We start from the raw sequence: 23,034 nt of genomic DNA on the forward strand, positions 1-23,034 counted from the left end.
CCTTTCAGCTGTATGGAAATACCGTTGCTTGTCTTTTGCACCTAACACAAAATTGAAACACAATCTATTTCACAGAATAACCTCTACCCAAAAGCAAAACCAAACAAACCCTAGAGGCCACATTCAGGACAGAATGTGGCCTCGGTGACCGTTAGGAAAGGTAGTGAGCAAAAAGATCATTTCAGGATTTATGGAAACAAATCACTACTAGTTGTAATTGGCTACTGGATTCCAGACTGGCTACATGGAAAGCACTACTGCCCTACTTCTGTGACTGAAGATACAGTTTAAAGGAAACCTGAACTGGAAAGACTGTGGGAGGTGCTTTTGAAGAGTAGCCTTTGAATTTGCTAGTTGGTTGGTTTTGTCCATCTCTGTGTTCTTGAGAGGACAAAGCCCAGGGTTATCCTCGTTAGTATAGTGGTCAGTATCCCTGCCTGTCACGCGGGAGACCGGGGTTCAATTCCCTGACGGGGAGGCAGCTTTTGCTTCTTAAACTTTGTTTATCTCCATGTGTCTAGCCTAGGAATAACGTTTGTTCAGCCCTTTCACTAACATTTTCCAGCCCCCTTGCTGGTGGCGGAGACTCACAGTGCCATGGCCGGTTAGCTCAGTTGGTTAGAGCGTGGTGCTAATAACGCCAAGGTCGCGGGTTCGATCCCCGTACGGGCCACAGGTGTGCGCTTAGACTTTTCACTCTGCCTGTCTGGGCACTGTGAAAGCAGTCGTTGCTTCTGCACTGGAGATCACTGACCCTCTTTCCATCAGTTGACTCTGCTAAAGGCAGCGAGCCCTCTGTACACCCAGGACTGTTGTCATGGTTTCAAGGAGATGAAATCGCACTCCCCCCTCATTGGAAATGTCCTTTTACATGGCATGCAAAAACAGTTACCTACTTTGCATACAACTTTGCCAACTGCTTTTTCTTTCCCAGCAATACTGCTGCTCTCCTTTCAGCTGTATGGAAATACCGTTGCTTGTCTTTTGCACCTAACACAAAATTGAAACACAATCTATTTCACAGAATAACCTCTACCCAAAAGCAAAACCAAACAAACCCTAGAGGCCACATTCAGGACAGAATGTGGCCTCGGTGACCGTTAGGAAAGGTAGTGAGCAAAAAGATCATTTCAGGATTTATGGAAACAAATCACTACTAGTTGTAATTGGCTACTGGATTCCAGCCTGGCTACATGGAAAGCACTACTGCCCTACTTCTGTGACTGAAGATACAGTTTAAAGGAAACCTGAACTGGAAAGACTGTGGGAGGTGCTTTTGAAGAGTAGCCTTTGAATTTGCTAGTTGGTTGGTTTTGTCCATCTCTGTGTTCTTGAGAGGACAAAGCCCAGGGTTATCCTCGTTAGTATAGTGGTCAGTATCCCCGCCTGTCACGCGGGAGACCGGGGTTCAATTCCCCGACGGGGAGGCAGCTTTTGCTTCTTAAACTTTGTTTATCTCCATGTGTCTAGCCTAGGAATAACGTTTGTTCAGCCCTTTCACTAACATTTTCCAGCCCCCTTGCTGGTGGTGGAGACTCACAGTGCCATGGCCGGTTAGCTCAGTTGGTTAGAGCGTGGTGCTAATAACGCCAAGGTCGCGGGTTCGATCCCCGTACGGGCCACAGGTGTGCACTTAGACTTTTCACTCTGCCTGTCTGGGCACTGTGAAAGCAGTCGTTGCTTCTGCACTGGAGATCACTGACCCTCTTTCCATCAGTTGACTCTGCTGAAGGCAGCGAGCCCTCTGTACACCCAGGACTGTTGTCATGGTTTCAAGGAGATGAAATCGCACTCCCCCCTCATTGGAAATGTCCTTTTACATGGCATGCAAAAACAGTTACCTACTTTGCATACAACTTTGCCAACTGCTTTTTCTTTCCCAGCAATACTGCTGCTCTCCTTTCAGCTGTATGGAAATACCGTTGCTTGTCTTTTGCACCTAACACAAAATTGAAACACAATCTATTTCACAGAATAACCTCTACCCAAAAGCAAAACCAAACAAACCCTAGAGGCCACATTCAGGACAGAATGTGGCCTCGGTGACCGTTAGGAAAGGTAGTGAGCAAAAAGATCATTTCAGGATTTATGGAAACAAATCACTACTAGTGGTAATTGGCTACTGGATTCCAGCCTGGCTACATGGAAAGCACTACTGCCCTACTTCTGTGACTGAAGATACAGTTTAAAGGAAACCTGAACTGGAAAGACTGTGGGAGGTGCTTTTGAAGAGTAGCCTTTGAATTTGCTAGTTGGTTGGTTTTGTCCATCTCTGTGTTCTTGAGAGGACAAAGCCCAGGGTTATCCTCGTTAGTATAGTGGTCAGTATCCCCGCCTGTCACGCGGGAGACCGGGGTTCAATTCCCCGACGGGGAGGCAGCTTTTGCTTCTTAAACTTTGTTTATCTCCATGTGTCTAGCCTAGGAATAACGTTTGTTCAGCCCTTTCACTAACATTTTCCAGCCCCCTTGCTGGTGGTGGAGACTCACAGTGCCATGGCCGGTTAGCTCAGTTGGTTAGAGCGTGGTGCTAATAACGCCAAGGTCGTGGGTTCGATCCCCGTACGGGCCACAGGTGTGCGCTTAGACTTTTCACTCTGCCTGTCTGGGCACTGTGAAAGCAGTCGTTGCTTCTGCACTGGAGATCACTGACCCTCTTTCCATCAGTTGACTCTGCTAAAGGCAGCGAGCCCTCTGTACACCCAGGACTGTTGTCATGGTTTCAAGGAGATGAAATCGCACTCCCCCCTCATTGGAAATGTCCTTTTACATGGCATGCAAAAACAGTTACCTACTTTGCATACAACTTTGCCAACTGCTTTTTCTTTCCCAGCAATACTGCTGCTCTCCTTTCAGCTGTATGGAAATACCGTTGCTTGTCTTTTGCACCTAACACAAAATTGAAACACAATCTATTTCACAGAATAACCTCTACCCAAAAGCAAAACCAAACAAACCCTAGAGGCCACATTCAGGACAGAATGTGGCCTCGGTGACCGTTAGGAAAGGTAGTGAGCAAAAAGATCATTTCAGGATTTATGGAAACAAATCACTACTAGTTGTAATTGGCTACTGGATTCCAGCCTGGCTACATGGAAAGCACTACTGCCCTACTTCTGTGACTGAAGATACAGTTTAAAGGAAACCTGAACTGGAAAGACTGTGGGAGGTGCTTTTGAAGAGTAGCCTTTGAATTTGCTAGTTGGTTGGTTTTGTCCATCTCTGTGTTCTTGAGAGGGCAAAGCCCAGGGTTATCCTCGTTAGTATAGTGGTCAGTATCCCCGCCTGTCACGCGGGAGACCGGGGTTCAATTCCCCGACGGGGAGGCAGCTTTTGCTTCTTAAACTTTGTTTATCTCCATGTGTCTAGCCTAGGAATAACGTTTGTTCAGCCCTTTCACTAACATTTTCCAGCCCCCTTGCTGGTGGTGGAGACTCACAGTGCCATGGCCGGTTAGCTCAGTTGGTTAGAGCGTGGTGCTAATAACGCCAAGGTTGCGGGTTCGATCCCCGTACGGGCCACAGGTGTGCGCTTAGACTTTTCACTCTGCCTGTCTGGGCACTGTGAAAGCAGTCGTTGCTTCTGCACTGGAGATCACTGACCCTCTTTCCATCAGTTGACTCTGCTAAAGGCAGCGAGCCCTCTGTACACCCAGGACTGTTGTCATGGTTTCAAGGAGATGAAATCGCACTCCCCCCTCATTGGAAATGTCCTTTTACATGGCATGCAAAAACAGTTACCTACTTTGCATACAACTTTGCCAACTGCTTTTTCTTTCCCAGCAATACTGCTGCTCTCCTTTCAGCTGTATGGAAATACCGTTGCTTGTCTTTTGCTCCTAACACAAAATTGAAACACAATCTATTTCACAGAATAACCTCTACCCAAAAGCAAAACCAAACAAACCCTAGAGGCCACATTCAGGACAGAATGTGGCCTCGGTGACCGTTAGGAAAGGTAGTGAGCAAAAAGATCATTTCAGGATTTATGGAAACAAATCACTACTAGTTGTAATTGGCTACTGGATTCCAGCCTGGCTACATGGAAAGCACTACTGCCCTACTTCTGTGACTGAAGATACAGTTTAAAGGAAACCTGAACTGGAAAGACTGTGGGAGGTGCTTTTGAAGAGTAGCCTTTGAATTTGCTAGTTGGTTGGTTTTGTCCATCTCTGTGTTCTTGAGAGGACAAAGCCCAGGGTTATCCTCATTAGTATAGTGGTCAGTATCCCCGCCTGTCACGCGGGAGACCGGGGTTCAATTCCCCGACGGGGAGGCAGCTTTTGCTTCTTAAACTTTGTTTATCTCCATGTGTCTAGCCTAGGAATAACGTTTGTTCAGCCCTTTCACTAACATTTTCCAGCCCCCTTGCTGGTGGTGGAGACTCACAGTGCCATGGCCGGTTAGCTCAGTTGGTTAGAGCGTGGTGCTAATAACGCCAAGGTTGCGGGTTCGATCCCTGTACGGGCCACAGGTGTGCGCTTAGACTTTTCACTCTGCCTGTCTGGGCACTGTGAAAGCAGTCGTTGCTTCTGCACTGGAGATCACTGACCCTCTTTCCATCAGTTGACTCTGCTAAAGGCAGCGAGCCCTCTGTACACCCAGGACTGTTGTCATGGTTTCAAGGAGATGAAATCGCACTCCCTCCTCATTGGAAATGTCCTTTTACATGGCATGCAAAAACAGTTACCTACTTTGCATACAACTTTGCCAACTGCTTTTTCTTTCCCAGCAATACTGCTGCTCTCCTTTCAGCTGTATGGAAATACCGTTGCTTGTCTTTTGCTCCTAACACAAAATTGAAACACAATCTATTTCACAGAATAACCTCTACCCAAAAGCAAAACCAAACAAACCCTAGAGGCCACATTCAGGACAGAATGTGGCCTCGGTGACCGTTAGGAAAGGTAGTGAGCAAAAAGATCATTTCAGGATTTATGGAAACAAATCACTACTAGTTGTAATTGGCTACTGGATTCCAGCCTGGCTACATGGAAAGCACTACTGCCCTACTTCTGTGACTGAAGATACAGTTTAAAGGAAACCTGAACTGGAAAGACTGTGGGAGGTGCTTTTGAAGAGTAGCCTTTGAATTTGCTAGTTGGTTGGTTTTGTCCATCTCTGTGTTCTTGAGAGGACAAAGCCCAGGGTTATCCTCGTTAGTATAGTGGTCAGTATCCCCGCCTGTCACGCGGGAGACCGGGGTTCAATTCCCCGACGGGGAGGCAGCTTTTGCTTCTTAAACTTTGTTTATCTCCATGTGTCTAGCCTAGGAATAACGTTTGTTCAGCCCTTTCACTAACATTTTCCAGCCCCCTTGCTGGTGGTGGAGACTCACAGTGCCATGGCCGGTTAGCTCAGTTGGTTAGAGCGTGGTGCTAATAACGCCAAGGTCGCGGGTTCGATCCCCGTACGGGCCACAGGTGTGCGCTTAGACTTTTCACTCTGCCTGTCTGGGCACTGTGAAAGCAGTCGTTGCTTCTGCACTGGAGATCACTGACCCTCTTTCCATCAGTTGACTCTGCTAAAGGCAGCGAGCCCTCTGTACACCCAGGACTGTTGTCATGGTTTCAAGGAGATGAAATCGCACTCCCCCCTCATTGGAAATGTCCTTTTACATGGCATGCAAAAACAGTTACCTACTTTGCATACAACTTTGCCAACTGCTTTTTCTTTCCCAGCAATACTGCTGCTCTCCTTTCAGCTGTATGGAAATACCGTTGCTTGTCTTTTGCACCTAACACAAAATTGAAACACAATCTATTTCACAGAATAACCTCTACCCAAAAGCAAAACCAAACAAACCCTAGAGGCCACATTCAGGACAGAATGTGGCCTCGGTGACCGTTAGGAAAGGTAGTGAGCAAAAAGATCATTTCAGGATTTATGGAAACAAATCACTACTAGTTGTAATTGGCTACTGGATTCCAGCCTGGCTACATGGAAAGCACTACTGCCCTACTTCTGTGACTGAAGATACAGTTTAAAGGAAACCTGAACTGGAAAGACTGTGGGAGGTGCTTTTGAAGAGTAGCCTTTGAATTTGCTAGTTGGTTGGTTTTGTCCATCTCTGTGTTCTTGAGAGGACAAAGCCCAGGGTTATCCTCGTTAGTATAGTGGTCAGTATCCCCGCCTGTCACGCGGGAGACCGGGGTTCAATTCCCCGACGGGGAGGCAGCTTTTGCTTCTTAAACTTTGTTTATCTCCATGTGTCTAGCCTAGGAATAACGTTTGTTCAGCCCTTTCACTAACATTTTCCAGCCCCCTTGCTGGTGGTGGAGACTCACAGTGCCATGGCCGGTTAGCTCAGTTGGTTAGAGCGTGGTGCTAATAACGCCAAGGTCGCGGGTTCGATCCCCGTACGGGCCACAGGTGTGCACTTAGACTTTTCACTCTGCCTGTCTGGGCACTGTGAAAGCAGTCGTTGCTTCTGCACTGGAGATCACTGACCCTCTTTCCATCAGTTGACTCTGCTGAAGGCAGCGAGCCCTCTGTACACCCAGGACTGTTGTCATGGTTTCAAGGAGATGAAATCGCACTCCCCCCTCATTGGAAATGTCCTTTTACATGGCATGCAAAAACAGTTACCTACTTTGCATACAACTTTGCCAACTGCTTTTTCTTTCCCAGCAATACTGCTGCTCTCCTTTCAGCTGTATGGAAATACCGTTGCTTGTCTTTTGCACCTAACACAAAATTGAAACACAATCTATTTCACAGAATAACCTCTACCCAAAAGCAAAACCAAACAAACCCTAGAGGCCACATTCAGGACAGAATGTGGCCTCGGTGACCGTTAGGAAAGGTAGTGAGCAAAAAGATCATTTCAGGATTTATGGAAACAAATCACTACTAGTTGTAATTGGCTACTGGATTCCAGCCTGGCTACATGGAAAGCACTACTGCCCTACTTCTGTGACTGAAGATACAGTTTAAAGGAAACCTGAACTGGAAAGACTGTGGGAGGTGCTTTTGAAGAGTAGCCTTTGAATTTGCTAGTTGGTTGGTTTTGTCCATCTCTGTGTTCTTGAGAGGACAAAGCCCAGGGTTATCCTCGTTAGTATAGTGGTCAGTATCCCCGCCTGTCACGCGGGAGACCGGGGTTCAATTCCCCGACGGGGAGGCAGCTTTTGCTTCTTAAACTTTGTTTATCTCCATGTGTCTAGCCTAGGAATAACGTTTGTTCAGCCCTTTCACTAACATTTTCCAGCCCCCTTGCTGGTGGTGGAGACTCACAGTGCCATGGCCGGTTAGCTCAGTTGGTTAGAGCGTGGTGCTAATAACGCCAAGGTCGTGGGTTCGATCCCCGTACGGGCCACAGGTGTGCGCTTAGACTTTTCACTCTGCCTGTCTGGGCACTGTGAAAGCAGTCGTTGCTTCTGCACTGGAGATCACTGACCCTCTTTCCATCAGTTGACTCTGCTAAAGGCAGCGAGCCCTCTGTACACCCAGGACTGTTGTCATGGTTTCAAGGAGATGAAATCGCACTCCCCCCTCATTGGAAATGTCCTTTTACATGGCATGCAAAAACAGTTACCTACTTTGCATACAACTTTGCCAACTGCTTTTTCTTTCCCAGCAATACTGCTGCTCTCCTTTCAGCTGTATGGAAATACCGTTGCTTGTCTTTTGCACCTAACACAAAATTGAAACACAATCTATTTCACAGAATAACCTCTACCCAAAAGCAAAACCAAACAAACCCTAGAGGCCACATTCAGGACAGAATGTGGCCTCGGTGACCGTTAGGAAAGGTAGTGAGCAAAAAGATCATTTCAGGATTTATGGAAACAAATCACTACTAGTTGTAATTGGCTACTGGATTCCAGCCTGGCTACATGGAAAGCACTACTGCCCTACTTCTGTGACTGAAGATACAGTTTAAAGGAAACCTGAACTGGAAAGACTGTGGGAGGTGCTTTTGAAGAGTAGCCTTTGAATTTGCTAGTTGGTTGGTTTTGTCCATCTCTGTGTTCTTGAGAGGGCAAAGCCCAGGGTTATCCTCGTTAGTATAGTGGTCAGTATCCCCGCCTGTCACGCGGGAGACCGGGGTTCAATTCCCCGACGGGGAGGCAGCTTTTGCTTCTTAAACTTTGTTTATCTCCATGTGTCTAGCCTAGGAATAACGTTTGTTCAGCCCTTTCACTAACATTTTCCAGCCCCCTTGCTGGTGGTGGAGACTCACAGTGCCATGGCCGGTTAGCTCAGTTGGTTAGAGCGTGGTGCTAATAACGCCAAGGTTGCGGGTTCGATCCCCGTACGGGCCACAGGTGTGCGCTTAGACTTTTCACTCTGCCTGTCTGGGCACTGTGAAAGCAGTCGTTGCTTCTGCACTGGAGATCACTGACCCTCTTTCCATCAGTTGACTCTGCTAAAGGCAGCGAGCCCTCTGTACACCCAGGACTGTTGTCATGGTTTCAAGGAGATGAAATCGCACTCCCCCCTCATTGGAAATGTCCTTTTACATGGCATGCAAAAACAGTTACCTACTTTGCATACAACTTTGCCAACTGCTTTTTCTTTCCCAGCAATACTGCTGCTCTCCTTTCAGCTGTATGGAAATACCGTTGCTTGTCTTTTGCTCCTAACACAAAATTGAAACACAATCTATTTCACAGAATAACCTCTACCCAAAAGCAAAACCAAACAAACCCTAGAGGCCACATTCAGGACAGAATGTGGCCTCGGTGACCGTTAGGAAAGGTAGTGAGCAAAAAGATCATTTCAGGATTTATGGAAACAAATCACTACTAGTTGTAATTGGCTACTGGATTCCAGCCTGGCTACATGGAAAGCACTACTGCCCTACTTCTGTGACTGAAGATACAGTTTAAAGGAAACCTGAACTGGAAAGACTGTGGGAGGTGCTTTTGAAGAGTAGCCTTTGAATTTGCTAGTTGGTTGGTTTTGTCCATCTCTGTGTTCTTGAGAGGACAAAGCCCAGGGTTATCCTCATTAGTATAGTGGTCAGTATCCCCGCCTGTCACGCGGGAGACCGGGGTTCAATTCCCCGACGGGGAGGCAGCTTTTGCTTCTTAAACTTTGTTTATCTCCATGTGTCTAGCCTAGGAATAACGTTTGTTCAGCCCTTTCACTAACATTTTCCAGCCCCCTTGCTGGTGGTGGAGACTCACAGTGCCATGGCCGGTTAGCTCAGTTGGTTAGAGCGTGGTGCTAATAACGCCAAGGTTGCGGGTTCGATCCCTGTACGGGCCACAGGTGTGCGCTTAGACTTTTCACTCTGCCTGTCTGGGCACTGTGAAAGCAGTCGTTGCTTCTGCACTGGAGATCACTGACCCTCTTTCCATCAGTTGACTCTGCTAAAGGCAGCGAGCCCTCTGTACACCCAGGACTGTTGTCATGGTTTCAAGGAGATGAAATCGCACTCCCTCCTCATTGGAAATGTCCTTTTACATGGCATGCAAAAACAGTTACCTACTTTGCATACAACTTTGCCAACTGCTTTTTCTTTCCCAGCAATACTGCTGCTCTCCTTTCAGCTGTATGGAAATACCGTTGCTTGTCTTTTGCTCCTAACACAAAATTGAAACACAATCTATTTCACAGAATAACCTCTACCCAAAAGCAAAACCAAACAAACCCTAGAGGCCACATTCAGGACAGAATGTGGCCTCGGTGACCGTTAGGAAAGGTAGTGAGCAAAAAGATCATTTCAGGATTTATGGAAACAAATCACTACTAGTTGTAATTGGCTACTGGATTCCAGCCTGGCTACATGGAAAGCACTACTGCCCTACTTCTGTGACTGAAGATACAGTTTAAAGGAAACCTGAACTGGAAAGACTGTGGGAGGTGCTTTTGAAGAGTAGCCTTTGAATTTGCTAGTTGGTTGGTTTTGTCCATCTCTGTGTTCTTGAGAGGACAAAGCCCAGGGTTATCCTCGTTAGTATAGTGGTCAGTATCCCCGCCTGTCACGCGGGAGACCGGGGTTCAATTCCCCGACGGGGAGGCAGCTTTTGCTTCTTAAACTTTGTTTATCTCCATGTGTCTAGCCTAGGAATAACGTTTGTTCAGCCCTTTCACTAACATTTTCCAGCCCCCTTGCTGGTGGTGGAGACTCACAGTGCCATGGCCGGTTAGCTCAGTTGGTTAGAGCGTGGTGCTAATAACGCCAAGGTCGCGGGTTCGATCCCCGTACGGGCCACAGGTGTGCGCTTAGACTTTTCACTCTGCCTGTCTGGGCACTGTGAAAGCAGTCGTTGCTTCTGCACTGGAGATCACTGACCCTCTTTCCATCAGTTGACTCTGCTAAAGGCAGCGAGCCCTCTGTACACCCAGGACTGTTGTCATGGTTTCAAGGAGATGAAATCGCACTCCCCCCTCATTGGAAATGTCCTTTTACATGGCATGCAAAAACAGTTACCTACTTTGCATACAACTTTGCCAACTGCTTTTTCTTTCCCAGCAATACTGCTGCTCTCCTTTCAGCTGTATGGAAATACCGTTGCTTGTCTTTTGCACCTAACACAAAATTGAAACACAATCTATTTCACAGAATAACCTCTACCCAAAAGCAAAACCAAACAAACCCTAGAGGCCACATTCAGGACAGAATGTGGCCTCGGTGACCGTTAGGAAAGGTAGTGAGCAAAAAGATCATTTCAGGATTTATGGAAACAAATCACTACTAGTTGTAATTGGCTACTGGATTCCAGCCTGGCTACATGGAAAGCACTACTGCCCTACTTCTGTGACTGAAGATACAGTTTAAAGGAAACCTGAACTGGAAAGACTGTGGGAGGTGCTTTTGAAGAGTAGCCTTTGAATTTGCTAGTTGGTTGGTTTTGTCCATCTCTGTGTTCTTGAGAGGACAAAGCCCAGGGTTATCCTCGTTAGTATAGTGGTCAGTATCCCCGCCTGTCACGCGGGAGACCGGGGTTCAATTCCCCGACGGGGAGGCAGCTTTTGCTTCTTAAACTTTGTTTATCTCCATGTGTCTAGCCTAGGAATAACGTTTGTTCAGCCCTTTCACTAACATTTTCCAGCCCCCTTGCTGGTGGTGGAGACTCACAGTGCCATGGCCGGTTAGCTCAGTTGGTTAGAGCGTGGTGCTAATAACGCTAAGGTCGAGGGTTCGATCCCTGTACGGGCCACAGGTGTGCGCTTAGACTTTTCACTCTGCCTGTCTGGGCACTGTGAAAGCAGTCGTTGCTTCTGCACTGGAGATCACTGACCCTCTTTCCATCAGTTGACTCTGCTAAAGGCAGCGAGCCCTCTGTACACCCAGGACTGTTGTCATGGTTTCAAGGAGATGAAATCGCACTCCCCCCTCATTGGAAATGTCCTTTTACATGGCATGCAAAAACAGTTACCTACTTTGCATACAACTTTGCCAACTGCTTTTTCTTTCCCAGCAATAGTGCTGCTCTCCTTTCAGCTGTATGGAAATACCGTTGCTTGTCTTTTGCACCTAACACAAAATTGAAACACAATCTATTTCACAGAATAACCTCTACCCAAAAGCAAAACCAAACAAACCCTAGAGGCCACATTCAGGACAGAATGTGGCCTCGGTGACCGTTAGGAAAGGTAGTGAGCAAAAAGATCATTTCAGGATTTATGGAAACAAATCACTACTAGTTGTAATTGGCTACTGGATTCCAGCCTGGCTACATGGAAAGCACTACTGCCCTACTTCTGTGACTGAAGATACAGTTTAAAGGAAACCTGAACTGGAAAGACTGTGGGAGGTGCTTTTGAAGAGTAGCCTTTGAATTTGCTAGTTGGTTGGTTTTGTCCATCTCTGTGTTCTTGAGAGGACAAAGCCCAGGGTTATCCTCGTTAGTATAGTGGTCAGTATCCCCGCCTGTCACGCGGGAGACCGGGGTTCAATTCCCCGACGGGGAGGCAGCTTTTGCTTCTTAAACTTTGTTTATCTCCATGTGTCTAGCCTAGGAATAACGTTTGTTCAGCCCTTTCACTAACATTTTCCAGCCCCCTTGCTGGTGGTGGAGACTCACAGTGCCATGGCCGGTTAGCTCAGTTGGTTAGAGCGTGGTGCTAATAACGCCAAGGTCGTGGGTTCGATCCCCGTACGGGCCACAGGTGTGCGCTTAGACTTTTCACTCTGCCTGTCTGGGCACTGTGAAAGCAGTCGTTGCTTCTGCACTGGAGATCACTGACCCTCTTTCCATCAGTTGACTCTGCTAAAGGCAGCGAGCCCTCTGTACACCCAGGACTGTTGTCATGGTTTCAAGGAGATGAAATCGCACTCCCCCCTCATTGGAAATGTCCTTTTACATGGCATGCAAAAACAGTTACCTACTTTGCATACAACTTTGCCAACTGCTTTTTCTTTCCCAGCAATACTGCTGCTCTCCTTTCAGCTGTATGGAAATACCGTTGCTTGTCTTTTGCACCTAACACAAAATTGAAACACAATCTATTTCACAGAATAACCTCTACCCAAAAGCAAAACCAAACAAACCCTAGAGGCCACATTCAGGACAGAATGTGGCCTCGGTGACCGTTAGGAAAGGTAGTGAGCAAAAAGATCATTTCAGGATTTATGGAAACAAATCACTACTAGTTGTAATTGGCTACTGGATTCCAGCCTGGCTACATGGAAAGCACTACTGCCCTACTTCTGTGACTGAAGATACAGTTTAAAGGAAACCTGAACTGGAAAGACTGTGGGAGGTGCTTTTGAAGAGTAGCCTTTGAATTTGCTAGTTGGTTGGTTTTGTCCATCTCTGTGTTCTTGAGAGGGCAAAGCCCAGGGTTATCCTCGTTAGTATAGTGGTCAGTATCCCCGCCTGTCACGCGGGAGACCGGGGTTCAATTCCCCGACGGGGAGGCAGCTTTTGCTTCTTAAACTTTGTTTATCTCCATGTGTCTAGCCTAGGAATAACGTTTGTTCAGCCCTTTCACTAACATTTTCCAGCCCCCTTGCTGGTGGTGGAGACTCACAGTGCCATGGCCGGTTAGCTCAGTTGGTTAGAGCGTGGTGCTAATAACGCCAAGGTTGCGGGTTCGATCCCCGTACGGGCCACAGGTGTGCGCTTAGACTTTTCACTCTGCCTGTCTGGGCACTGTGAAAGCAGTCGTTGCTTCTGCACTGGAGATCACTGACCCTCTTTCCATCAGTTGACTCTGCTAAAGGCAGCGAGCCCTCTGTACACCCAGGACTGTTGTCATGGTTTCAAGGAGATGAAATCGCACTCCCCCCTCATTGGAAATGTCCTTTTACATGGCATGCAAAAACAGTTACCTACTTTGCATACAACTTTGCCAACTGCTTTTTCTTTCCCAGCAATACTGCTGCTCTCCTTTCAGCTGTATGGAAATACCGTTGCTTGTCTTTTGCTCCTAACACAAAATTGAAACACAATCTATTTCACAGAATAACCTCTACCCAAAAGCAAAACCAAACAAACCCTAGAGGCCACATTCAGGACAGAATGTGGCCTCGGTGACCGTTAGGAAAGGTAGTGAGCAAAAAGATCATTTCAGGATTTATGGAAACAAATCACTACTAGTTGTAATTGGCTACTGGATTCCAGCCTGGCTACATGGAAAGCACTACTGCCCTACTTCTGTGACTGAAGATACAGTTTAAAGGAAACCTGAACTGGAAAGACTGTGGGAGGTGCTTTTGAAGAGTAGCCTTTGAATTTGCTAGTTGGTTGGTTTTGTCCATCTCTGTGTTCTTGAGAGGACAAAGCCCAGGGTTATCCTCATTAGTATAGTGGTCAGTATCCCCGCCTGTCACGCGGGAGACCGGGGTTCAATTCCCCGACGGGGAGGCAGCTTTTGCTTCTTAAACTTTGTTTATCTCCATGTGTCTAGCCTAGGAATAACGTTTGTTCAGCCCTTTCACTAACATTTTCCAGCCCCCTTGCTGGTGGTGGAGACTCACAGTGCCATGGCCGGTTAGCTCAGTTGGTTAGAGCGTGGTGCTAATAACGCCAAGGTTGCGGGTTCGATCCCTGTACGGGCCACAGGTGTGCGCTTAGACTTTTCACTCTGCCTGTCTGGGCACTGTGAAAGCAGTCGTTGCTTCTGCACTGGAGATCACTGACCCTCTTTCCATCAGTTGACTCTGCTAAAGGCAGCGAGCCCTCTGTACACCCAGGACTGTTGTCATGGTTTCAAGGAGATGAAATCGCACTCCCTCCTCATTGGAAATGTCCTTTTACATGGCATGCAAAAACAGTTACCTACTTTGCATACAACTTTGCCAACTGCTTTTTCTTTCCCAGCAATACTGCTGCTCTCCTTTCAGCTGTATGGAAATACCGTTGCTTGTCTTTTGCTCCTAACACAAAATTGAAACACAATCTATTTCACAGAATAACCTCTACCCAAAAGCAAAACCAAACAAACCCTAGAGGCCACATTCAGGACAGAATGTGGCCTCGGTGACCGTTAGGAAAGGTAGTGAGCAAAAAGATCATTTCAGGATTTATGGAAACAAATCACTACTAGTTGTAATTGGCTACTGGATTCCAGCCTGGCTACATGGAAAGCACTACTGCCCTACTTCTGTGACTGAAGATACAGTTTAAAGGAAACCTGAACTGGAAAGACTGTGGGAGGTGCTTTTGAAGAGTAGCCTTTGAATTTGCTAGTTGGTTGGTTTTGTCCATCTCTGTGTTCTTGAGAGGACAAAGCCCAGGGTTATCCTCGTTAGTATAGTGGTCAGTATCCCCGCCTGTCACGCGGGAGACCGGGGTTCAATTCCCCGACGGGGAGGCAGCTTTTGCTTCTTAAACTTTGTTTATCTCCATGTGTCTAGCCTAGGAATAACGTTTGTTCAGCCCTTTCACTAACATTTTCCAGCCCCCTTGCTGGTGGTGGAGACTCACAGTGCCATGGCCGGTTAGCTCAGTTGGTTAGAGCGTGGTGCTAATAACGCCAAGGTCGCGGGTTCGATCCCCGTACGGGCCACAGGTGTGCGCTTAGACTTTTCACTCTGCCTGTCTGGGCACTGTGAAAGCAGTCGTTGCTTCTGCACTGGAGATCACTGACCCTCTTTCCATCAGTTGACTCTGCTAAAGGCAGCGAGCCCTCTGTACACCCAGGACTGTTGTCATGGTTTCAAGGAGATGAAATCGCACTCCCCCCTCATTGGAAATGTCCTTTTACATGGCATGCAAAAACAGTTACCTACTTTGCATACAACTTTGCCAACTGCTTTTTCTTTCCCAGCAATACTGCTGCTCTCCTTTCAGCTGTATGGAAATACCGTTGCTTGTCTTTTGCACCTAACACAAAATTGAAACACAATCTATTTCACAGAATAACCTCTACCCAAAAGCAAAACCAAACAAACCCTAGAGGCCACATTCAGGACAGAATGTGGCCTCGGTGACCGTTAGGAAAGGTAGTGAGCAAAAAGATCATTTCAGGATTTATGGAAACAAATCACTACTAGTTGTAATTGGCTACTGGATTCCAGCCTGGCTACATGGAAAGCACTACTGCCCTACTTCTGTGACTGAAGATACAGTTTAAAGGAAACCTGAACTGGAAAGACTGTGGGAGGTGCTTTTGAAGAGTAGCCTTTGAATTTGCTAGTTGGTTGGTTTTGTCCATCTCTGTGTTCTTGAGAGGACAAAGCCCAGGGTTATCCTCGTTAGTATAGTGGTCAGTATCCCCGCCTGTCACGCGGGAGACCGGGGTTCAATTCCCCGACGGGGAGGCAGCTTTTGCTTCTTAAACTTTGTTTATCTCCATGTGTCTAGCCTAGGAATAACGTTTGTTCAGCCCTTTCACTAACATTTTCCAGCCCCCTTGCTGGTGGTGGAGACTCACAGTGCCATGGCCGGTTAGCTCAGTTGGTTAGAGCGTGGTGCTAATAACGCTAAGGTCGAGGGTTCGATCCCTGTACGGGCCACAGGTGTGCGCTTAGACTTTTCACTCTGCCTGTCTGGGCACTGTGAAAGCAGTCGTTGCTTCTGCACTGGAGATCACTGACCCTCTTTCCATCAGTTGACTCTGCTAAAGGCAGCGAGCCCTCTGTACACCCAGGACTGTTGTCATGGTTTCAAGGAGATGAAATCGCACTCCCCCCTCATTGGAAATGTCCTTTTACATGGCATGCAAAAACAGTTACCTACTTTGCATACAACTTTGCCAACTGCTTTTTCTTTCCCAGCAATAGTGCTGCTCTCCTTTCAGCTGTATGGAAATACCGTTGCTTGTCTTTTGCACCTAACACAAAATTGAAACACAATCTATTTCACAGAATAACCTCTACCCAAAAGCAAAACCAAACAAACCCTAGAGGCCACATTCAGGACAGAATGTGGCCTCGGTGACCGTTAGGAAAGGTAGTGAGCAAAAAGATCATTTCAGGATTTATGGAAACAAATCACTACTAGTTGTAATTGGCTACTGGATTCCAGCCTGGCTACATGGAAAGCACTACTGCCCTACTTCTGTGACTGAAGATACAGTTTAAAGGAAACCTGAACTGGAAAGACTGTGGGAGGTGCTTTTGAAGAGTAGCCTTTGAATTTGCTAGTTGGTTGGTTTTGTCCATCTCTGTGTTCTTGAGAGGACAAAGCCCAGGGTTATCCTCGTTAGTATAGTGGTCAGTATCCCCGCCTGTCACGCGGGAGACCGGGGTTCAATTCCCCGACGGGGAGGCAGCTTTTGCTTCTTAAACTTTGTTTATCTCCATGTGTCTAGCCTAGGAATAAAGTTTGTTCAGCCATTTCACTAACATTTTCCAGCCCCCTTGCTGGTGGTGGAGACTTGCAGTGCCATGGCCGGTTAGCTCAGTTGGTTAGAGCGTGGTGCTAATAACACCAAGGTCGCGGGTTCGATCCCCGTACGGGCCACAGGTGTGCGCTTAGACTTTGCACTCTGCCTGTCTGGGCACTGTGAAAGCAGTCCTTGCTTCTGCACTGGAGATCACTGACCCTCTTTCCATCAGTTGACTCTGCTAAAGGCAGCGAGCCCTCTGTACACCCAGGACTGTTGTCATGGTTTCAAGGAGATGAAATCGCACTCCCCCCTCATTTGAAATGTCCTTTTACATGGCATGCAAAAACAGTTACCTACTTTGCATACAACTTTGCCAACTGTTTTTTCTTTCCCAGCAATACTGCTGCTCTCCTTTCAGCTGTATGGAAATACCGTTGCTTGTCTTTTGCACCTAACACAAAATTGAAACACAATCTATTTCACAGAATAACCTCTACCCAAAAGCAAAACCAAACAAACCCTAGAGGCCACATTCAGGACAGAATGTGGCCTCGGTGACCGTTAGGAAAGGTAGTGAGCAAAAAGATCATTTCAGGATTTATGGAAACAAATCACTACTAGTTGTAATTGGCTACTGGATTCCAGCCTGGCTACATGGAAAGCACTACTGCCCTACTTCTGTGACTGAAGATACAGTTTAAAGGAAACCTGAACTGGAAAGACTGTGGGAGGTGCTTTTGAAGAGTAGCCTTTGAATTTGCTAGTTGGTTGGTTTTGTCCATCTCTGTGTTCTTGAGAGGACAAAGCCCAGGGTTATCCTCGTTAGTATAGTGGTCAGTATCCCCGCCTGTCATGCGGGAGACCGGGGTTCAATTCCCCGACGGGGAGGCAGCTTTTGCTTCTTAAACTTTGTTTATCTCCATGTGTCTAGCCTAGGAATAACGTTTGTTCAGCCCTTTCACTAACATTTTCCAGCCCCCTTGCTGGTGGTGGAGACTCGCAGTGCCATGGCCGGTTAGCTCAGTTGGTTAGAGCGTGGTGCTAATAACGTCAAGGCCGCGGGTTCGATCCCCGTACGGGCCACAGGTGTGCGCTTAGACTTTTCACTCTGCCTGTCTGGGCACTGTGAAAGCAGTCGTTGCTTCTGCACTGGAGATCACTGACCCTCTTTCCATCAGTTGACTCTGCTAAAGGCAGCGAGCCCTCTGTACACCCAGGACTGTTGTCATGGTTTCAAGGAGATGAAATCGCACTCCCCCCTCATTGGAAATGTCCTTTTACATGGCATGCAAAAACAGTTACCTACTTTGCATACAACTTTGCCAACTGCTTTTTCTTTCCCAGCAATACTGCTGCTCTCCTTTCAGCTGTATGGAAATACCGTTGCTTGTCTTTTGCACCTAACACAAAATTAAAACACAATCTATTTCACAGAATAACCTCTACCCAAAAGCAAAACCAAACAAACCCTAGAGGCCACATTCAGGACAGAATGTGGCCTCGGTGACCGTTAGGAAAGGTAGTGAGCAAAAAGATCATTTCAGGATTTATGGAAACAAATCACTACTAGTTGTAATTGGCTACTGGATTCCAGCCTGGCTACATGGAAAGCACTACTGCCCTACTTCTGTGACTGAAGATACAGTTTAAAGGAAACCTGAACTGGAAAGACTGTGGGAGGTGCTTTTGAAGAGTAGCCTTTGAATTTGCTAGTTGGTTGGTTTTGTCCATCTCTGTGTTCTTGAGAGGACAAAGCCCAGGGTTATCCTTGTTAGTATAGTGGTCAGTATCCCCGCCTGTCACGCGGGAGACCGGGGTTCAATTCCCCGACGGGGAGGCAGCTTTTGCTTCTTAAACTTTGTTTATCTCCATGTGTCTAGCCTAGGAATAACGTTTGTTCAGCCCTTTCACTAACATTTTCCAGCCCCCTTGCTGGTGATGGAGACTCACAGTGCCATGGCCGGTTAGCTCAGTTGGTTAGAGCGTGGTGCTAATAACGCTAAGGTCGAGGGTTCGATCCCCGTACGGGCCACAGGTGTGCGCTTAGACTTTTCACTCTGCCTGTCTGGGCACTGTGAAAGCAGTCGTTGCTTCTGCACTGGAGATCACTGACCCTCTTTCCATCAGTTGACTCTGCTAAAGGCAGCGAGCCCTCTGTACACCCAGGACTGTTGTCATGGTTTCAAGGAGATGAAATCGCACTCCCCCCTCATTGGAAATGTCCTTTTACATGGCATGCAAAAACAGTTACCTACTTTGCATACAACTTTGCCAACTGCTTTTTCTTTCCCAGCAATACTGCTGCTCTCCTTTCAGCTGTATGGAAATACCGTTGCTTGTCTTTTGCACCTAACACAAAATTGAAACACAATCTATTTCACAGAAAAACCTCTACCCAAAAGCAAAACCAAACAAACCCTAGAGGCCACATTCAGGACAGAATGTGGCCTCGGTGACCGTTAGGAAAGGTAGTGAGCAAAAAGATCATTTCAGGATTTATGGAAACAAATCACTACTAGTTGTAATTGGCTACTGGATTCCAGCCTGGCTACATGGAAAGCACTACTGCCCTACTTCTGTGACTGAAGATACAGTTTAAAGGAAACCTGAACTGGAAAGACTGTGGGAGGTGCTTTTGAAGAGTAGCCTTTGAATTTGCTAGTTGGTTGGTTTTGTCCATCTCTGTGTTCTTGAGAGGACAAAGCCCAGGGTTATCCTCGTTAGTATAGTGGTCAGTATCCCTGCCTGTCACGCGGGAGACCGGGGTTCAATTCCCCGACGGGGAGGCAGCTTTTGCTTCTTAAACTTTGTTTATCTCCATGTGTCTAGCCTAGGAATAACGTTTGTTCAGCCCTTTCACTAACATTTTCCAGCCCCCTTGCTGGTGGTGGAGACTCGCAGTGCCATGGCCGGTTAGCTCAGTTGGTTAGAGCGTGGTGCTAATAACGCCAAGGTCGCGGGTTCGATCCCCGTACGGGCCACAGGTGTGCGCTTAGACTTTTCACTCTGCCTGTCTGGGCACTGTGAAAGCAGTCGTTGCTTCTGCACTGGAGATCACTGACCCTCTTTCCATCAGTTGACTCTGCTAAAGGCAGCGAGCCCTCTGTACACCCAGGACTGTTGTCATGGTTTCAAGGAGATGAAATCGCACTCCCCCCTCATTGGAAATGTCCTTTTACATGGCATGCAAAAACAGTTACCTACTTTGCATACAACTTTGCCAACTGCTTTTTCTTTCCCAGCAATACTGCTGCTCTCCTTTCAGCTGTATGGAAATACCGTTGCTTGTCTTTTGCACCTAAGACAAAATTGAAACACAATCTATTTCACAGAATAACCTCTACCCAAAAGCAAAACCAAACAAACCCTAGAGGCCACATTCAGGACAGAATGTGGCCTCGGTGACCGTTAGGAAAGGTAGTGAGCAAAAAGATCATTTCAGGATTTATGGAAACAAATCACTACTAGTTGTAATTGGCTACTGGATTCCAGCCTGGCTACATGGAAAGCACTACTGCCCTACTTCTGTGACTGAAGATAAAGTTTAAAGGAAACCTGAACTGGAAAGACTGTGGGAGGTGCTTTTGAAGAGTAGCCTTTGAATTTGCTAGTTGGTTGGTTTTGTCCATCTCTGTGTTCTTGAGAGGACAAAGCCCAGGGTTATCCTCGTTAGTATAGTGGTCAGTATCCCCGCCTGTCACGCGGGAGACCGGGGTTCAATTCCCCGACGGGGAGGCAGCTTTTGCTTCTTAAACTTTGTTTATCTCCATGTGTCTAGCCTAGGAATAACGTTTGTTCAGCCCTTTCACTAACATTTTCCAGCCCCCTTGCTGGTGGTGGAGACTCACAATGCCATGGCCGGTTAGCTCAGTTGGTTAGAGCGTGGTGCTAATAACGCTAAGGTCGAGGGTTCGATCCCTGTACGGGCCACAGGTGTGCGCTTAGACTTTTCACTCTGCCTGTCTGGGCACTGTGAAAGCAGTCGTTGCTTCTGCACTGGAGATCACTGACCCTCTTTCCATCAGTTGACTCTGCTAAAGGCAGCAAGCCCTCTGTACACCCAGGACTGTTGTCATGGTTTCAAGGAGATGAAATCGCACTCCCCCCTCATTGGAAATGTCCTTTTACATGGCATGCAAAAACAGTTACCTACTTTGCATACAACTTTGCCAACTGCTTTTTCTTTCCCAGCAATACTGCTGCTCTCCTTTCAGCTGTATGGAAATACCGTTGCTTGTCTTTTGCACCTAACACAAAATTGAAACACAATCTATTTCACAGAATAACCTCTACCCAAAAGCAAAACCAAACAAACCCTAGAGGCCACATTCAGGACAGAATGTGGCCTCGGTGACCGTTAGGAAAGGTAGTGAGCAAAAAGATCATTTCAGGATTTATGGAAACAAATCACTACTAGTTGTAATTGGCTACTGGATTCCAGCCTGGCTACATGGAAAGCACTACTGCCCTACTTCTGTGACTGAAGATACAGTTTAAAGGAAACCTGAACTGGAAAGACTGTGGGAGGTGCTTTTGAAGAGTAGCCTTTGAATTTGCTAGTTGGTTGGTTTTGTCCATCTCTGTGTTCTTGAGAGGACAAAGCCCAGGGTTATCCTCGTTAGTATAGTGGTCAGTATCCCCGCCTGTCACGCGGGAGACCGGGGTTCAATTCCCCGACGGGGAGGCAGATTTTGCTTCTTAAACTTTGTTTATCTCCATGTGTCTAGCCTAGGAATAAAGTTTGTTCAGCCCTTTCACTAACATTTTCCAGCCCCCTTGCTGGTGGTGGAGACTCGCAGTGCCATGGCTGGTTAGCTCAGTTGGTTAGAGCGTGGTGCTAATAACACCAAGGTCGCGGGTTCGATCCCCGTACGGGCCACAGGTGTGCGCTTAGTCTTTTCACTCTGCCTGTCTGGGCACTGTGAAAGCAGTCCTTGCTTCTGCACTGGAGATCACTGACCCTCTTTCCATCAGTTGACTCTGCTAAAGGCAGCGAGCCCTCTGTACACCCAGGACTGTTGTCATGGTTTCAAGGAGATGAAATCGCACTCCCCCCTCATTGGAAATGTCCTTTTACATGGCATGCAAAAACAGTTACCTACTTTGCATACAACTTTGCCAACTGCTTTTTCTTTCCCAGCAATACTGCTGCTCTCCTTTCAGCTGTATGGAAATACCGTTGCTTGTCTTTTGCACCTAACACAAAATTGAAACACAATCTATTTCACAGAATAACCTCTACCCAAAAGCAAAACCAAACAAACCCTAGAGGCCACATTCAGGACAGAATGTGGCCTCGGTGACCGTTAGGAAAGGTAGTGAGCAAAAAGATCATTTCAGGATTTATGGAAACAGATCACTACTAGTTGTAATTGGCTACTGGATTCCAGCCTGGCTACATGGAAAGCACTACTGCCCTACTTCTGTGACTGAAGATACAGTTTAAAGGAAACCTGAACTGGAAAGACTGTGGGAGGTGCTTTTGAAGAGTAGCCTTTGAATTTGCTAGTTGGTTGGTTTTGTCCATCTCTGTGTTCTTGAGAGGACAAAGCCCAGGGTTATCCTCGTTAGTATAGTGGTCAGTATCCCCGCCTGTCACGCGGGAGACCGGGGTTCAATTCCCCGACGGGGAGGCAGCTTTTGCTTCTTAAACTTTGTTTATCTCCATGTGTCTAGCCTAGGAATAACGTTTGTTCAGCCCTTTCACTAACATTTTCCAGCCCCCTTGCTGGTGGTGGAGACTCGCAGTGCCATGGCCGGTTAGCTCAGTTGGTTAGAGCGTGGTGCTAATAACGCCAAGGTCGCGGGTTCGATCCCCGTACGGGCCACAGGTGTGCGCTTAGACTTTTCACTCTGCCGGTCTGGGCACTGTGAAAGCAGTCCTTGCTTCTGCACTGGAGATCACTGACCCTCTTTCCATCAGTTGACTCTGCTAAAGGCAGCGAGCCCTCTGTACACCCAGGACTGTTGTCATGGTTTCAAGGAGATGAAATCGCACTCCCCCCTCATTGGAAATGTCCTTTTACATGGCATGCAAAAACAGTTACCTACTTTGCATACAACTTTGCCAACTGCTTTTTCTTTCCCAGCAATACTGCTGCTCTCCTTTCAGCTGTATGGAAATACCGTTGCTTGTCTTTTGCACCTAACACAAAATTGAAACACAATCTATTTCACAGAATAACCTCTACCCAAAAGCAAAACCAAACAAACCCTAGAGGCCACATTCAGGACAGAATGTGGCCTCGGTGACCGTTAGGAAAGGTAGTGAGCAAAAAGATCATTTCAGGATTTATGGAAACAAATCACTACTAGTTGTAATTGGCTACTGGATTCCAGCCTGGCTACATGGAAAGCACTAC

General features: G+C 47.1%; 48 non-coding genes across 48 annotated transcripts; all 48 read left to right on the forward strand.

Annotated features, from left to right (window-relative positions):
• Nucleotides 1–406: 406 nt before the first annotated feature.
• TRNAD-GUC (transfer RNA aspartic acid (anticodon GUC)) lies at nt 407–478 on the forward strand. Its single transcript has one exon. It is a non-coding gene; the product is annotated as a tRNA-Asp (tRNA).
• Nucleotides 479–599: 121 nt separating this feature from the next.
• On the forward strand, nt 600–673 carry TRNAI-AAU (transfer RNA isoleucine (anticodon AAU)). Its single transcript has one exon. It is a non-coding gene; the product is annotated as a tRNA-Ile (tRNA).
• A 682-nt stretch (nt 674–1,355) lies between these two features.
• TRNAD-GUC (transfer RNA aspartic acid (anticodon GUC)) lies at nt 1,356–1,427 on the forward strand. The gene has a single exon. It is a non-coding gene; the product is annotated as a tRNA-Asp (tRNA).
• A 121-nt stretch (nt 1,428–1,548) lies between these two features.
• Nucleotides 1,549–1,622, forward strand: TRNAI-AAU (transfer RNA isoleucine (anticodon AAU)). The gene has a single exon. It is a non-coding gene; the product is annotated as a tRNA-Ile (tRNA).
• Nucleotides 1,623–2,304: 682 nt separating this feature from the next.
• Nucleotides 2,305–2,376, forward strand: TRNAD-GUC (transfer RNA aspartic acid (anticodon GUC)). The gene has a single exon. It is a non-coding gene; the product is annotated as a tRNA-Asp (tRNA).
• Nucleotides 2,377–2,497: 121 nt separating this feature from the next.
• Nucleotides 2,498–2,571, forward strand: TRNAI-AAU (transfer RNA isoleucine (anticodon AAU)). The gene has a single exon. It is a non-coding gene; the product is annotated as a tRNA-Ile (tRNA).
• Nucleotides 2,572–3,253: 682 nt separating this feature from the next.
• Nucleotides 3,254–3,325, forward strand: TRNAD-GUC (transfer RNA aspartic acid (anticodon GUC)). The gene has a single exon. It is a non-coding gene; the product is annotated as a tRNA-Asp (tRNA).
• A 121-nt stretch (nt 3,326–3,446) lies between these two features.
• On the forward strand, nt 3,447–3,520 carry TRNAI-AAU (transfer RNA isoleucine (anticodon AAU)). Its single transcript has one exon. It is a non-coding gene; the product is annotated as a tRNA-Ile (tRNA).
• Nucleotides 3,521–4,202: 682 nt separating this feature from the next.
• TRNAD-GUC (transfer RNA aspartic acid (anticodon GUC)) lies at nt 4,203–4,274 on the forward strand. Its single transcript has one exon. It is a non-coding gene; the product is annotated as a tRNA-Asp (tRNA).
• A 121-nt stretch (nt 4,275–4,395) lies between these two features.
• TRNAI-AAU (transfer RNA isoleucine (anticodon AAU)) lies at nt 4,396–4,469 on the forward strand. Its single transcript has one exon. It is a non-coding gene; the product is annotated as a tRNA-Ile (tRNA).
• A 682-nt stretch (nt 4,470–5,151) lies between these two features.
• Nucleotides 5,152–5,223, forward strand: TRNAD-GUC (transfer RNA aspartic acid (anticodon GUC)). Its single transcript has one exon. It is a non-coding gene; the product is annotated as a tRNA-Asp (tRNA).
• Nucleotides 5,224–5,344: 121 nt separating this feature from the next.
• On the forward strand, nt 5,345–5,418 carry TRNAI-AAU (transfer RNA isoleucine (anticodon AAU)). Its single transcript has one exon. It is a non-coding gene; the product is annotated as a tRNA-Ile (tRNA).
• Nucleotides 5,419–6,100: 682 nt separating this feature from the next.
• TRNAD-GUC (transfer RNA aspartic acid (anticodon GUC)) lies at nt 6,101–6,172 on the forward strand. Its single transcript has one exon. It is a non-coding gene; the product is annotated as a tRNA-Asp (tRNA).
• A 121-nt stretch (nt 6,173–6,293) lies between these two features.
• Nucleotides 6,294–6,367, forward strand: TRNAI-AAU (transfer RNA isoleucine (anticodon AAU)). The gene has a single exon. It is a non-coding gene; the product is annotated as a tRNA-Ile (tRNA).
• Nucleotides 6,368–7,049: 682 nt separating this feature from the next.
• TRNAD-GUC (transfer RNA aspartic acid (anticodon GUC)) lies at nt 7,050–7,121 on the forward strand. The gene has a single exon. It is a non-coding gene; the product is annotated as a tRNA-Asp (tRNA).
• A 121-nt stretch (nt 7,122–7,242) lies between these two features.
• Nucleotides 7,243–7,316, forward strand: TRNAI-AAU (transfer RNA isoleucine (anticodon AAU)). The gene has a single exon. It is a non-coding gene; the product is annotated as a tRNA-Ile (tRNA).
• Nucleotides 7,317–7,998: 682 nt separating this feature from the next.
• On the forward strand, nt 7,999–8,070 carry TRNAD-GUC (transfer RNA aspartic acid (anticodon GUC)). The gene has a single exon. It is a non-coding gene; the product is annotated as a tRNA-Asp (tRNA).
• A 121-nt stretch (nt 8,071–8,191) lies between these two features.
• On the forward strand, nt 8,192–8,265 carry TRNAI-AAU (transfer RNA isoleucine (anticodon AAU)). Its single transcript has one exon. It is a non-coding gene; the product is annotated as a tRNA-Ile (tRNA).
• A 682-nt stretch (nt 8,266–8,947) lies between these two features.
• Nucleotides 8,948–9,019, forward strand: TRNAD-GUC (transfer RNA aspartic acid (anticodon GUC)). Its single transcript has one exon. It is a non-coding gene; the product is annotated as a tRNA-Asp (tRNA).
• A 121-nt stretch (nt 9,020–9,140) lies between these two features.
• TRNAI-AAU (transfer RNA isoleucine (anticodon AAU)) lies at nt 9,141–9,214 on the forward strand. The gene has a single exon. It is a non-coding gene; the product is annotated as a tRNA-Ile (tRNA).
• Nucleotides 9,215–9,896: 682 nt separating this feature from the next.
• Nucleotides 9,897–9,968, forward strand: TRNAD-GUC (transfer RNA aspartic acid (anticodon GUC)). Its single transcript has one exon. It is a non-coding gene; the product is annotated as a tRNA-Asp (tRNA).
• A 121-nt stretch (nt 9,969–10,089) lies between these two features.
• Nucleotides 10,090–10,163, forward strand: TRNAI-AAU (transfer RNA isoleucine (anticodon AAU)). Its single transcript has one exon. It is a non-coding gene; the product is annotated as a tRNA-Ile (tRNA).
• Nucleotides 10,164–10,845: 682 nt separating this feature from the next.
• Nucleotides 10,846–10,917, forward strand: TRNAD-GUC (transfer RNA aspartic acid (anticodon GUC)). The gene has a single exon. It is a non-coding gene; the product is annotated as a tRNA-Asp (tRNA).
• A 121-nt stretch (nt 10,918–11,038) lies between these two features.
• Nucleotides 11,039–11,112, forward strand: TRNAI-AAU (transfer RNA isoleucine (anticodon AAU)). The gene has a single exon. It is a non-coding gene; the product is annotated as a tRNA-Ile (tRNA).
• A 682-nt stretch (nt 11,113–11,794) lies between these two features.
• TRNAD-GUC (transfer RNA aspartic acid (anticodon GUC)) lies at nt 11,795–11,866 on the forward strand. Its single transcript has one exon. It is a non-coding gene; the product is annotated as a tRNA-Asp (tRNA).
• A 121-nt stretch (nt 11,867–11,987) lies between these two features.
• TRNAI-AAU (transfer RNA isoleucine (anticodon AAU)) lies at nt 11,988–12,061 on the forward strand. The gene has a single exon. It is a non-coding gene; the product is annotated as a tRNA-Ile (tRNA).
• Nucleotides 12,062–12,743: 682 nt separating this feature from the next.
• On the forward strand, nt 12,744–12,815 carry TRNAD-GUC (transfer RNA aspartic acid (anticodon GUC)). Its single transcript has one exon. It is a non-coding gene; the product is annotated as a tRNA-Asp (tRNA).
• Nucleotides 12,816–12,936: 121 nt separating this feature from the next.
• On the forward strand, nt 12,937–13,010 carry TRNAI-AAU (transfer RNA isoleucine (anticodon AAU)). The gene has a single exon. It is a non-coding gene; the product is annotated as a tRNA-Ile (tRNA).
• Nucleotides 13,011–13,692: 682 nt separating this feature from the next.
• TRNAD-GUC (transfer RNA aspartic acid (anticodon GUC)) lies at nt 13,693–13,764 on the forward strand. Its single transcript has one exon. It is a non-coding gene; the product is annotated as a tRNA-Asp (tRNA).
• A 121-nt stretch (nt 13,765–13,885) lies between these two features.
• Nucleotides 13,886–13,959, forward strand: TRNAI-AAU (transfer RNA isoleucine (anticodon AAU)). Its single transcript has one exon. It is a non-coding gene; the product is annotated as a tRNA-Ile (tRNA).
• Nucleotides 13,960–14,641: 682 nt separating this feature from the next.
• TRNAD-GUC (transfer RNA aspartic acid (anticodon GUC)) lies at nt 14,642–14,713 on the forward strand. The gene has a single exon. It is a non-coding gene; the product is annotated as a tRNA-Asp (tRNA).
• A 121-nt stretch (nt 14,714–14,834) lies between these two features.
• On the forward strand, nt 14,835–14,908 carry TRNAI-AAU (transfer RNA isoleucine (anticodon AAU)). Its single transcript has one exon. It is a non-coding gene; the product is annotated as a tRNA-Ile (tRNA).
• Nucleotides 14,909–15,590: 682 nt separating this feature from the next.
• Nucleotides 15,591–15,662, forward strand: TRNAD-GUC (transfer RNA aspartic acid (anticodon GUC)). The gene has a single exon. It is a non-coding gene; the product is annotated as a tRNA-Asp (tRNA).
• Nucleotides 15,663–15,783: 121 nt separating this feature from the next.
• TRNAI-AAU (transfer RNA isoleucine (anticodon AAU)) lies at nt 15,784–15,857 on the forward strand. The gene has a single exon. It is a non-coding gene; the product is annotated as a tRNA-Ile (tRNA).
• Nucleotides 15,858–16,539: 682 nt separating this feature from the next.
• Nucleotides 16,540–16,611, forward strand: TRNAD-GUC (transfer RNA aspartic acid (anticodon GUC)). Its single transcript has one exon. It is a non-coding gene; the product is annotated as a tRNA-Asp (tRNA).
• A 121-nt stretch (nt 16,612–16,732) lies between these two features.
• On the forward strand, nt 16,733–16,806 carry TRNAI-AAU (transfer RNA isoleucine (anticodon AAU)). Its single transcript has one exon. It is a non-coding gene; the product is annotated as a tRNA-Ile (tRNA).
• A 682-nt stretch (nt 16,807–17,488) lies between these two features.
• TRNAD-GUC (transfer RNA aspartic acid (anticodon GUC)) lies at nt 17,489–17,560 on the forward strand. Its single transcript has one exon. It is a non-coding gene; the product is annotated as a tRNA-Asp (tRNA).
• A 121-nt stretch (nt 17,561–17,681) lies between these two features.
• Nucleotides 17,682–17,755, forward strand: TRNAI-AAU (transfer RNA isoleucine (anticodon AAU)). Its single transcript has one exon. It is a non-coding gene; the product is annotated as a tRNA-Ile (tRNA).
• Nucleotides 17,756–18,437: 682 nt separating this feature from the next.
• Nucleotides 18,438–18,509, forward strand: TRNAD-GUC (transfer RNA aspartic acid (anticodon GUC)). Its single transcript has one exon. It is a non-coding gene; the product is annotated as a tRNA-Asp (tRNA).
• Nucleotides 18,510–18,630: 121 nt separating this feature from the next.
• TRNAI-AAU (transfer RNA isoleucine (anticodon AAU)) lies at nt 18,631–18,704 on the forward strand. The gene has a single exon. It is a non-coding gene; the product is annotated as a tRNA-Ile (tRNA).
• Nucleotides 18,705–19,386: 682 nt separating this feature from the next.
• On the forward strand, nt 19,387–19,458 carry TRNAD-GUC (transfer RNA aspartic acid (anticodon GUC)). The gene has a single exon. It is a non-coding gene; the product is annotated as a tRNA-Asp (tRNA).
• Nucleotides 19,459–19,579: 121 nt separating this feature from the next.
• Nucleotides 19,580–19,653, forward strand: TRNAI-AAU (transfer RNA isoleucine (anticodon AAU)). The gene has a single exon. It is a non-coding gene; the product is annotated as a tRNA-Ile (tRNA).
• A 682-nt stretch (nt 19,654–20,335) lies between these two features.
• TRNAD-GUC (transfer RNA aspartic acid (anticodon GUC)) lies at nt 20,336–20,407 on the forward strand. Its single transcript has one exon. It is a non-coding gene; the product is annotated as a tRNA-Asp (tRNA).
• A 121-nt stretch (nt 20,408–20,528) lies between these two features.
• Nucleotides 20,529–20,602, forward strand: TRNAI-AAU (transfer RNA isoleucine (anticodon AAU)). The gene has a single exon. It is a non-coding gene; the product is annotated as a tRNA-Ile (tRNA).
• Nucleotides 20,603–21,284: 682 nt separating this feature from the next.
• Nucleotides 21,285–21,356, forward strand: TRNAD-GUC (transfer RNA aspartic acid (anticodon GUC)). Its single transcript has one exon. It is a non-coding gene; the product is annotated as a tRNA-Asp (tRNA).
• A 121-nt stretch (nt 21,357–21,477) lies between these two features.
• TRNAI-AAU (transfer RNA isoleucine (anticodon AAU)) lies at nt 21,478–21,551 on the forward strand. The gene has a single exon. It is a non-coding gene; the product is annotated as a tRNA-Ile (tRNA).
• Nucleotides 21,552–22,233: 682 nt separating this feature from the next.
• On the forward strand, nt 22,234–22,305 carry TRNAD-GUC (transfer RNA aspartic acid (anticodon GUC)). The gene has a single exon. It is a non-coding gene; the product is annotated as a tRNA-Asp (tRNA).
• Nucleotides 22,306–22,426: 121 nt separating this feature from the next.
• TRNAI-AAU (transfer RNA isoleucine (anticodon AAU)) lies at nt 22,427–22,500 on the forward strand. Its single transcript has one exon. It is a non-coding gene; the product is annotated as a tRNA-Ile (tRNA).
• Nucleotides 22,501–23,034: the final 534 nt, after the last annotated feature.

The sequence above is a fragment of the Hyperolius riggenbachi genome, chromosome 2, assembly GCF_040937935.1.
Source record: "Hyperolius riggenbachi isolate aHypRig1 chromosome 2, aHypRig1.pri, whole genome shotgun sequence".
NCBI classification, from domain to species: domain Eukaryota; kingdom Metazoa; phylum Chordata; class Amphibia; order Anura; family Hyperoliidae; genus Hyperolius; species Hyperolius riggenbachi.